Source organism: Pavona decussata, unplaced genomic scaffold, assembly GCF_977016875.1.
Source record: "Pavona decussata unplaced genomic scaffold, jaPavDecu1.1 SCAFFOLD_32, whole genome shotgun sequence".
Lineage (NCBI taxonomy): Eukaryota > Metazoa > Cnidaria > Anthozoa > Scleractinia > Agariciidae > Pavona > Pavona decussata.
In genome coordinates, this window is record NW_028145455.1 from 2,174,691 (window position 1) to 2,186,720 (window position 12,030).

The window sequence follows — 12,030 nt, forward strand, 5'->3', positions numbered from 1 at the left end:
AACGTGGCATTATGTCTCTTGAACTGATCAAGAACAACAGTAAGTTTCACCCTTTGGCACTAGGCTTGCAACTGAGTATGCATCAATTAGTAGGCATTTATTGACCTGAGAATGCCGCTGTCATTCAACCATTCTCTCAATCAATCATTCATTAAATAATGTCTAAAAAAAAAAAAACAAAAGGTTTACCAGCAATCCCCACACAATATATTTAATGTAATTACAAGTATTCGTATTGATAAGTATTAGTATACAGTGGAACCTCGATTTAACGGAGTCGCTGGGGACCGGCCAAATTTGTTCGTTAAATCGAAGGGTTCGCTATATCGAAAACCTCGATATAACGAACTTGAGGGGAAACGACCAAAATGTTCATTATATTGAGGTCATAGTTAATGATTGATTTTCCACACAAGTGACTTCTGTCACGCAATTCAATGCAATTTTCGTCACCCAGAAGTGCCACGTTTTGAGATTAAGCATGTTGGCTTTCAGTAGCATTTTCACTTTTGAGCAGACACGCAGCTTTTGTTTACACAATAAAACCACACTTTCAGAGTGTTGATCTGTTCAGCGTCTATCTTCTGTCGCGTGTTGACATTGTAATTCGTTCTATCAAGGTAGATTTTACGTTTGGGCTTCCGGATTATGTTCTTTATATCGAAGAATTCGTTAAATCGAGGTTCATTATATCGAGGTTCTATTCCATACATTTTACTGTAACTTTGGCCCAAAGAATATCGTTCTTTATATCGAGGACTTAGTTGAATAGAGGTTTGTTAAATCGAGGCTCCACTGTACATAGATTATTTTTGTGTCCCTATTAACTCGTTTTTTAACTTCCGTGAATGTTTTGATACTTACAATCTAACGTAACACAATTATCATTACAAAAAGAAAATTTGCTTTTCATTGTCCTTGTGTGCTTCATTAACATTGAACGAAGCCACTATTATGTACATGGAACAAATACATTAGTTTCTTTTTCATCAAAGAATTTGCAGGACTTAGTTTTAGATAAATATGTTTACAACAGAAAGGCACCCACATAGAAATTCATTTTGTTGCATCACTCTAAAAGTTCATAACATTGTTGTCTTCTCAGTCATCATCTTCAGGCGAGAAGATATCATTTTCCTCCAACCAGGCTGCTCCTTCGCGGGAAATGATGCCACCCAAGTACAAAAATGGAACCACAAAGAAAGTTACTTTTATTAAGCCAAAGCGCGTCTTTTCCGGCTTTGCTAAAACCGCACCACTACTTGTGCAAGTGGAAGAATATCTTATTACAGAAGATCCATGATGATGAAGCATTTGTGCAGGACGCAAGCACATTCTGAACAACTTGGCAGACATCTTTTTTTCTTGAGACTAAACCTCCTTTCCACCTGACGGGAGAATGGTTTTAGGGGACAGCTATCCTGTCAATGAAATAAATCATTAACTATTAAACATAATTTATAATACGAAGTTAAATGATAGTCATACTTAGGCCATGTGTGATGACAAGGAGAGCACTTAAATCCAGTTTGACAAGCATGAAACAGCTAAGAATATGTCTACTCCCTGTCAATAACAGGCTTATTACAACATTGTTACATAAAGGTTTCCCAGGCAGTTCCTGATAGAGAAAATGTGAAAGAAAGATTTTTGTCTAAAGCTGATGTTACAAGCATTGATTTGAAACTATGATTCTAAAAAGCAATTGCAATGATGTAGAGAAAATGTGGACGTAAGATTTTTATCTAAAGCCCATGTTACATGTGATGATTGAAAAAGCAATTGCCACGGCATTGTGTGAAAAGTTGATGCTGTGTAACATGGAACCATGGACAATTTTCAGTGCGATTTTCTAAACATCGAGAAAGTTGCAGGTTTTTGAATTAGCTTACAAAAAAAATTACAACATGCTGGGAAACAAAACATTGTACTGAAAATTGTCCACACTTCCATGTTACAGACCGTCAACTCACTTACTGTTTAATGTGTTGAAGTAAATTAAAGTGATTCTAGTTTTGGTCACTGAACCAATATATATGCGCCTATGTTGCCTGTTAGGAAATTGATTTACAAGCTGCACACAAAGTAAGCGACTCTAGTATACATGCTCATACACTTTTAGGGAAACTGGTCATCACAAGTGTGTTCAAAGAGGACCCAGGTTGTCTGAGATGTGGAGGGGGGGGGGGGGGAGGGTTATCGAAGACCCTACCTACTGTACATGTATTTCATGAACATTACCAACAAATTTTATTGGCTTTAAAATTTGCGTTGACACAGAAACATTCAGCTAACAAGAGTCAGCATTGCTAGATAAACAAGAAAAGTGAGGTTTGAATCTCATTGTCACTTTTTACTGCTGGATGGTGGGGTGGCGATGGAATAAAGACACCATCTTTTAATGTTGACATAGTTTGCATAAAAATGGAAGTTAACTCCCACAGGAGAACGATCTTATTGTTCCTGTCCACCAACATGGCCGCATGACGTCACGTGGAAACCATCAATCGTAGTTTTGACCACTTCCTGAAGTAGACGATTTTGTTGTGATTTGAACTGTTTCTTAATGGTGTGTGATATTTTGTTTCCTTTCATCTCGTAAGTCAAGCCTGTACCAGGGCTCGAAATAATGGCCGGACAACGGAGAATGTCCGGACTGATTTGGGAGTTGACCGATCAACCTTTCGTCTTGCCGGTCATGTTGACCCGTCACATTTGATCATTTTGGAAATGAAATAAATTAAAATTAAATTTCCATGCTGTTCAGTTGTTTCAGTTGTAGCAAGTCGCTGTGTATTGTCATTTGTCAAAATTGTCAAAAAAAGTGATTAAAGAGACTGATTATGGTTCATTTATTTTTTTCCAATCGGTTCCCTTTCCAAACTTTCAAATTTTACCATATTTCTTGAACACCAGTAATGGCTCCTTTTCTAACTGGCCATATACGTTACCCACCCCCAATAATGACCACCTGGTGCAATGACAGGAACATAGTCTCAAGGTGGTGGTACATGTAGTAGAGAGTTTCAACTGTAGTACTAGTACTAATTCTATCGCTTCCTAATTCACGTTAGGAAAACACAAAGAAACCTAGAACTTCGAAACTTCTTCGATCGAAGTTCGAAAACAAAACCTTGCGGTTTCAGCTACACACAACAACACAGAGCTCAGATCGATGACTGTCAAGTTGTTGGCCCCAGACATTTTGAAAATGTCTAAAATGATCTAAAATGAGCTAAAATGATTTTAAAACTTACCAAATTCGATAAGCGATGGCAATTTTGCTGTAATGGCGGGTAAAATCTTCACAAGTTGAGCTTCTCGCCGATGCGCCGATGCGAATTTCTTCGTTTATATGCGCATTCCCTCGTACGGTTTCTCTGGATAAGAGTAGCGCGGGCTCTGGAAACATGCAAATCATTTTTTTCCTTTTCATTTTTGCAGATTTGTAGTGTTTTTGGTGGACAGACATTTTTTATCTACAGATTTATTAACAATGGTAACTATAAGGAACAAAGCTGATACCTACTGCTTCACGCAAATCCAAGAGAATGAGGTTAAAAGACTCGGTGTTCCGCAGAATACACGCAAATTTAATCGATAACAAATGTTTCGAAAAAAAGAGAGTTTCAGTGTCATTCCCTGGGACTCCGTAAATTTTCAACTTTGTTTTCCTTGTCAGTATCGATCAGTACCCGTACGGTACAGTAACTTTGTCAAATCAAAACACCAAAGTATCAGCATATATAAAAAAAACCAAGGACCTAAATTTTACAACTCCTTGTGTACCGAAATCGTCAACTCGTCCTCCTCTATCTCCTTTAAAAAAGCACTTAAGGCGTTTTTCTGTAATAAGTATTAGTAGTTTTCTTACAAATGTGTTTAAGTATTAGTTTTTCTTGTAGCTTTTCTTTCCGTAATATATCCTTCCGTTTGACATTGTATCCGTCGTCGTGTTCTTATCTTCTTTCTTGATTTCATCTTGTAAAATAATAACTGAGGAGACCTAATTAATATAAGCTTCTTAGTCTCCTTTAGGTCTCCTCGCCATTGTTACATCTTTTTTTTCTATCATTTTTTTGTTTACATTATATTTGTGGTGTGGCAAAATAATATTAAAAAAAAAATCAGCATATATAATTACGCTGTCTTTTTAACGACCACTTGAAAATCAGATTTTGAAGTTGAAATTGATTCAGTTTCACCTGAAGAAAATTTTGGTGGCACAAATTAAACAAGCAAACTAAAATCTTTGATTCGCAAGAAAATTATACAAAACTTGGTCAAATTGATCTCCGTTAACTGTAGATTTTAGAAAATGCTTAAAAATGTCACTGGTGCTCATTTTGCGACTCAAACTATCTTTTGGCTCGTTGGCACATTTCTGAGAATATACTTCCTGAGAAAGGTATTTTATAATCTCCACTGCTTCGTCCAAATACGCTGGAAACCGCGGCAAACACTGTACAAATGGCGTTTCAGTTGGGCAATGGTCAAATTTTCGAAGCGGCAATAAATTTCAAGGCGAAAAAAGATAGTTTATTTTTTACTAGTGACAATTGATTCTGAGTGTATTTTTCTGCATCAATCTATGGAATTTTCGAGTATTGCAACAAGTATATTCTGTTTTGTGGCCTGTTGGTTACGGAGGAACTGTCAGTCAATGATTTTTTCTTTTAGATTGTTCACAACTTTTTCAGCGAACTGAACATGAGTTCCACTGAAACTTTATTTTCTAAAAAAAATCGAGGCAGTCTTCCCCTACTTACCGAAGTAACGAGTTGTATTTGCCATCCACATTTTTAATAAGACCTGAATAATCTCCACGCCGTAGTATAGTGGAAACCAATGTGAAATCTTGAAATGTTTATTCGGTAAAATAGAACAATTATGCCATTATTTTACAATTACAGACAAATTGCGCATGCCGCTGAAACAATTAATTTCATTGACTTGAATATAAAAGAAAATCATAAACCAATAGAGTGTTTTCATTCACGTGAATACCGGCCATATTGGCTTACTAAAACAAAAGAAAGTATTGCATAAAAATTGAGTTCAATTCCCGGAGGTTTAGTTTGGGACACCAACATGGCCGCCATTTCTTTGTCTTGGGACACCAACATGGCCGCCGTGACGTCATGTGAAAACACTCTATAGCGTTCTAAAGTACATTTTAAGCCGAGTTAGATTATTTCACTTTGAAATGATAAGTAATCAGTAACCCTTGGCGGGAATATATCTAATAAGAGCAAAGCCGATTCTTGGTCATCTACGAAGTACCTCAGTGTTGGTGGGACTTGAGGTTGATGTAATTCTGTTCTATTTGCATGTATTTCTATCTCTCAGGGCTAGGTGTTTTCATATTGTCTTTATTGCAAAATCTCTAGAAAAGCTCATCGCGCAGAATGCCTGGACACGTTAATTATTCATAACCAGTAAAGCAAATTCGAATACGTGCGTGCCGTGAAATGGTCTATATAAGAGAAGAAAGGGCTCAAATTAACCCACGAGGGTTGATAAAACTTACTTTTGTGATTTCCTGGAGTTAGAACTTTAACTTTCAGGCGCGGCTTTTTGAAGAAGAAGGTTGTATCTTCAATTTAAGCCCAAAACTAAATGGATATAGAAGGTATAAGGATTCTCCTTTAGGCCACTTTCTGTATGAGGGCCGTTTTCAGATGTGAAAAACTACCTTTTGGTTGCCATGGTAACATCAAAGTCAATGAACACGAAACGACCCGGCATCAAATTTTTCCAGATAAATTTCTGAAAAAGCGCTGAAGTTTCAGGGCGTTATGTTTGCTCAAATATCAAAAAGAAAGTTATTCAGGTTAAAATTCGCCGCGGGCAGAATCCGTACCTCCGGTCTGGATAGGGTTAAGTAGCTAGTCTCAATGACGTTTTTTGTTTTTCAAAATAGTTTCCCCCCGAATTTTACGATCTGCTGTAGGCTTTCCGAGAAACCCAGCTGATCCAAGACATTTCGCACGCTTAAACGGTATTTGATGTACCTCAGTAAAAAGGAATCATTAATCAGTATTGATTTTCGTGCGTAACGAATTGAAAACTCTAGTGTTTCATCATAATTAAATCCAAATTAAGATCCGAGACGATTACGGCCTTTTGAACAGATATTCACCGAAAACAACTGTGTGGTGCAGCGGTGTTCCTTATACGCGACTGAAGGAGGATTGCGAATCCCTGCATTTCGGCGATAACCAGGACTAGTATTCTAAATTGCACTGGCCAGTTTTGTTCGTTGGGGAGATTTCAAGATTTAAGAAAATTTTAATATTGCCACTGCCCCGACCTTTACGATTTTGATCAGAAAACGGATGTGATCCTGAGTCATCTTGTGGGGGCAATGTGTGTAAACAAAACAAACTGATCGCACATTACCCAAATGCGCTATTTTAATCGGCGTCAATCGCCTTTTGGTCACAATTTAAAAAGTCTCCGCTTTTTTTTTATTGAAGTAATGGCTATGATGATAGGAAAGAGACCCCACAAACCCTTATAGTCGATTGCATGCTTGAATTCTTCTGTACCTTGTCACTGAAAATGAAGAGTTCGTGATTAATTGCTGTTTATTCAAAAGGTTTAATGTAAATTTAAGAAAAGATTTATCTAATCTTATCATGCCCTTGTGGTTTTAGGGCATTTATTCTGAACCCGTTTTTCTTGCCGCATTCACGGTCATGCAACTGTGATAATGTTTTACTCGCGGCCGCAACATAATTTGCTTGACGGGAGTGACTGAAGTGCAGGAGAAATAGAAGGAAGAATGAGAATCTATCCGACCAAGATGATCTGAAGCAGTAAAAATAATTTTGTTTTATGGAATTTTTAATCCGATTAATCTATCAATTGTGATCAAAAGCAGCGCACCTTTTAAATTCAAGGCTCGACTATTTGCAGAGAATTGTTCAAACACACAATCAACTGTTTGTGTGCATTGAATGTTTTTGTACAAATAAAGGATTTGATTTATTTTTAAGCGAACCAACAACCAAGATAACACTTGGATGTTTGCCATTTTTCTGCTGTTTGTTTTTGCTCCGGGTTCGTTTCTTCACAGCCGTTCACGAGTCCATCCTTGAGTTTCAACAAGAGATATTTACATTGGATGTTATTTGTTAGCATTAACAGTGATTAATTTTCTAATCTCGTTCAATAAGTACCGTAACTACTTCCCAGCTGGACCTTTGCACGATTAAACTAGGGAGGGGAGGGCGGGGGGAGAAGAAGGAAAGGGCGGGGCTCTCTCGGGGGAAACGAAGAAAACGATAACCTGGTAAAGTATTCTTTTGGCGAGCTAATTAGATCCTGCAAGAGAGGATGGTATCATATACCAAACCAAGAAAGTAAACGACAGTTTCTAACGACACAGAATAGAGTTGTGTCGTCTGCACATATAGAGTATTCTAATCAGTATTCTATACCTTTTTCATGAGCGGACAAGCTCCTGGTCTACGTTTTTTCAATAATATTTCTGTGTCGGACAAAACAGAATTTGATTATCGCCTATTTTTCATTTTAAATTTCCCGGGCGCCGCCATCTTGGATTTCATGACGTAAAACGGTTGCTCAATTGTTTCATACAAAAGAACTTCTGCTTACTGACAATAGCGGCAACCATATGACGTCATAAAATCCAAAATGGCGACGCCCGGGAAATTTTAAATCCAAAACAGGCGATAATCATATCTAATTTTTAGCAAACTTAAATGTCATTTCTGCTATTTAAAGTAAAATTTAGAATTTAAGCACTATTTCCGACAATTCACCGTCAATTTGTTGTCGGAGTGGAGTTTCCCTTTAAAACTTTGGTCCTTCTTTTTTGGACATATAACTATGGACAAAGCAAAAAAAAGCGTTATAAACAATTTTCGGTGCACTGATTTACAACATCCTATGCTATCGCATTTGTCTCACACGATCGCTGAATCTTCTTAGAAGAGAGCAAATCATGATACTAGTAAAAGAATAGGAAATGAGCGATTTACAACACCTAATTAAATCCTTAATTAGGTCATTCAAGTGAAAATCATACCCCCTTTAGAGCAGGATCCGTCATGAATAGAGTCTTAGCCGTGTCAAATATGACACGGTAAAAAAATCTAAATCGATCTGTCCTTTCAGCTGTTTTGTCATCGCAATGATCAATATTTCATATAATGATAGAGCGGACAATTTGGACGCATGTCACATATCCCAGTTGTCCAGACGTGTCAATTTTCGGACATCAGTCAGGTTTTGTTTGGTTGATCGTTGAAATTCAAATGTCAGAAAACTTTTAAGGCTAACAGTCATCATATAAGATACGCTTGCTTATTGTTTATAGCGTGATAGGGTATATCTTGCTTCCGGTACTCTCTCAGAAGCATTTCAGTTTTAGTCTTGGACTAACAGATGGTCGAGCAATGTTGCAATTGAAGATTATTTCACTCTGAGGTCACATTTGTAAAATGCTAGAGTTCTGGTTATGGTGGTTTGGAAGGAGTGGTATTTGGCAGATATGTTCAACCACTGAGAAAATTGTTCCGAGATGATTGACGTTTTCTTGCAGGTGGCTCTATTTAACAAATCGACGGCAGTTTTCTATGGTCTATACTCTTATAGACCATAAAATGACGTCAAAAAATGTTCAAAACTCAAGTGGAACCAAGAGCCGCAGGCGAGTGGTTTCACTGCCAAGTTTTGGACATTTTATGGCATCATTTTATGGTCTATAAGAGTATAGACCATTGAAAACTGCCGTCGATTTGTTTTTTACAATAACATGGAAAAAGTGCGAGCGGGATTGGCTATTTTTTTTTTTCGTTGAGAAAGCGCACGCGTTACATCTGACGTCATTTTTATTGTCTGTACTCTTATAGACAATAGCTACGAGCCAATCAGCGCGCGGGAATTTGGACAGTTATTGTAAAATTAACAAATCGACGGCAGTTTTCTATGGTCTATACTCTTATAGATCATAAAATGACGTCAAAAAATGTTCAAAACTCAAGCGGAACCACGAGCCGCAGGCGAGTGGTTTCACTGCCAAGTTTTGGACATTTTATGGCGTCATTTTATGGTCTATAAGGGTATAGACCATAAAAAAACTGCCGTCGATTTGTTTTTTACAATAACATGGAAAAAGTACAAGCGAAATTGGCTATTTTTTTTTCGTTGAGAAAGCGCGCGCGTTACATCTGACGTCATTTTTATTGTCTGTACTCTTATAGACAATAGCTACGAGCCAATCAGCGCGCGGGAATTGGGGCAGTTATTGTAAAATGTCTAATGCTGATCTGATTTAGGTCACTTAATCTTGCGGATGACTTTTTAGTATCCAGTTGTCATCTAGTTGTGAATTGTATACAGGTCTGATTATAACTTACAGAGGTGATCTTTCAATCGGACCGGATTCTTAAGTACACAATGACATCATTGTTTACAAGCAGTACGTTGTTCAGGTTTGTCATCGAGGTAGATTTAAAACGCAAGGTATAGCTGGCAAGTAAAGGAATTGCTCTCCGTCAATAACTAACCGTACTGTCAACCGTGGAGACAATCTAGTATTCCAGAGTCCTCCCGTTCTTTGGCGACCAACTGTAACCTCGTCCCGATCCCCAGCGATTTTCAGAATGCGCTGAAATCCAAGATGGTGGCGGCCATTTTGGATTTCACCACCGGAAAGGCCCTGGTAACGAAGTTGTACCAACCGCTCTTAGCTCCAAGGAGCTGGAGGATTGCCGAGGAAAACAATAGCTGTATGGTGTACCTCAGAAAGCAGCTTCCCTATAACGAGCATCTCAAGCATGTTGAGGCATGGCTCAAGGCCATATCTTGGTATAAAATAGAAACAATTATAACTCAGCAGAAATTTACTCTCAGACCACCAAACGTGGTAGCGACACAGAACTTGATAACTTTAACTGCAGTAAATCGAAGAGAACTAAGCTCTCCTAACATAACAAATTTTTGTGTTTGCGTCGGACCCGGATGTGACTCTGTTATTTTTGCGTCTGTTTTGGGATTTTTGGAATGCTTCCTCATGGGTGTGAATCTTACTACTGACCGGGTTCTCATTTATAGAATAGAATACAATAGATAACTTTATTTAACCAAGGAAACTTTGATAAAAAATTACAATACATTGTGCTTTTGTTTTTCCATGAAGCCGTGAACTACAATATTGCGAATGAGCTTTTAAAATGGACTGCTACAGCAGCTAAAATAGCCGAATACGTATTTGTGTAAACTCGCTTTACTGACGTCTAGATTTTACAGTTCCAGTATATTTCAGTGACTGATGGCACGGTAAAATTGTCCCAGCTGTTGACTGGGTAGGCTCTGAAACTGGCCTTGAAGCATCTGTAATATTTTGCCTTCGACATACTCAAAAGTTGATCATCGAAGCGGGACAACCGAGTGTTTAAAGGAAACCTCTGCGAGTGATTTAAACCAGGGTATTAAACAAATTAATAGCGTCCATAATATCACCCAAGCGGAGAGAGTAGAGCCTTTGTGAAACAAAACGCTTGTAAGCCTCAGAAATCACCAAACTAAAAACACACATTGGCACACATGAAAGCAAACATAAACAAAACAAACAAAAACAAGGGCCGAAAACAAATATAATCAGTACTTTTAGTGAGACTAAATCATTGCAATAGCAGAGGACGCTAATATTAAACAGAACGGCATTGTGTGTCTGTGGCTACAATGAAAATGTTTGTACGACAAATTTCTTGCCAGCTTATTGGGCTCCGATTTCCTGCATGCGGCATAAAGTCCTGCTCAGCCGGAACAAACAAGGTTAACAACCCTGGTTAACAGAAACAACAAACCGTACAAGTTGTTCAATGGCTCAATTTTGCACTTTCTAAATATAGCAAGAGACTTTCTTGAATACAGTTATTATTTTTTATGAGTTCGATCATGCAGGAGCCCATGATGGGCTCCTGGTTCAGGCCTTTGCCACACCTCCTGATAGGTCCTGATAGCGCCCATTTTAAGAAAATTGGCATCCCTCCATTTGTTACTGCGCATATGTTCTGCGCATCTTGGGATGGTCCCAGAAGCTCGGTTTTTTTGAGGATTGTGCTCCTAAAACAAAGCTACAGTCGACTCCCGATAACTCGAACCCTCGCTAACTCGAACCTCGCGCTAACTCGAACTAATTTTCCTTTCCTTTCAGGTCATTTTTTATATAATTTTACCCTCGATAACTCGAACCTTTTTCAATTTCCCTTGAAGGTTCGAGTTAATCGTCGGGAGTCGACTGTATTTTGCGCGGTTTGTGACTACACGGGAAAAGCAGATCTTAAAGCAGTGAAAAAAAAAAAAAAAAACAACAACAAAAAAGATCTTAAAGCAAGGGTAAGCACGCATTTTCGTGAAATAATTAAACTTTCAATTTGAAGAAACATGCCATGCATTGTTATGTATTCTACAATGTTTTTCGAAGTGTAATTATTTCTGAAAAATGCGTGGTTAACCCACCGCATCTACCATGTCTGTGCATGTTTATTTACGCATTGGCGTGCTCATTATATCGTGGAGACCTGCGCTGGTTGGTCGAGAGGGCAAAAGAACAAACAACAGAACAATTTTCCCGGTCCTATAAAACAATGCAGCTGCAGGTTATTTCCCGTGAAAATAAAGCTTTTGGAAGATGCGGGTCTACTGTAGAAGGGGTTCTCAGTATTGAAATAACGCTTCCATTGAGCGCGAAGGTTACGGAGGTTAGTTGATTGTCTAAAGTCCAAACTCAGTCATATGAAGAGTATGCTTTGACAGATTTTTCTAATAATAGCAGAGCGAAAATGCAAATAAAAAAAAAAGAAATATTTTTTTTGACTCAAGGCAAATAAACAAAACCTGTTTGCTTAATGGCCAAACTGTTCTTGGTTAGTAATATGATGTTGGTGTATCAGTCTAGACTGGAAAAAAAAACGAAGGAAGGGTTTGTTTGACTTATTAGACGCGGAGAAGAGATATTTAATGAGGAGAAATGAGGTAAAAAAAATATCAAAA

The 12,030-nt window shown here is 38.0% G+C and overlaps 1 protein-coding gene across 1 annotated transcript in view; it reads left to right on the forward strand.

Moving 5' to 3' along the window:
* Positions 1–12,030, forward strand: part of LOC146484600 (potassium voltage-gated channel subfamily A member 3-like) — a 125,876-nt gene that overhangs the window by 85,018 nt on the left and 28,828 nt on the right. The window lies entirely within an intron of this gene.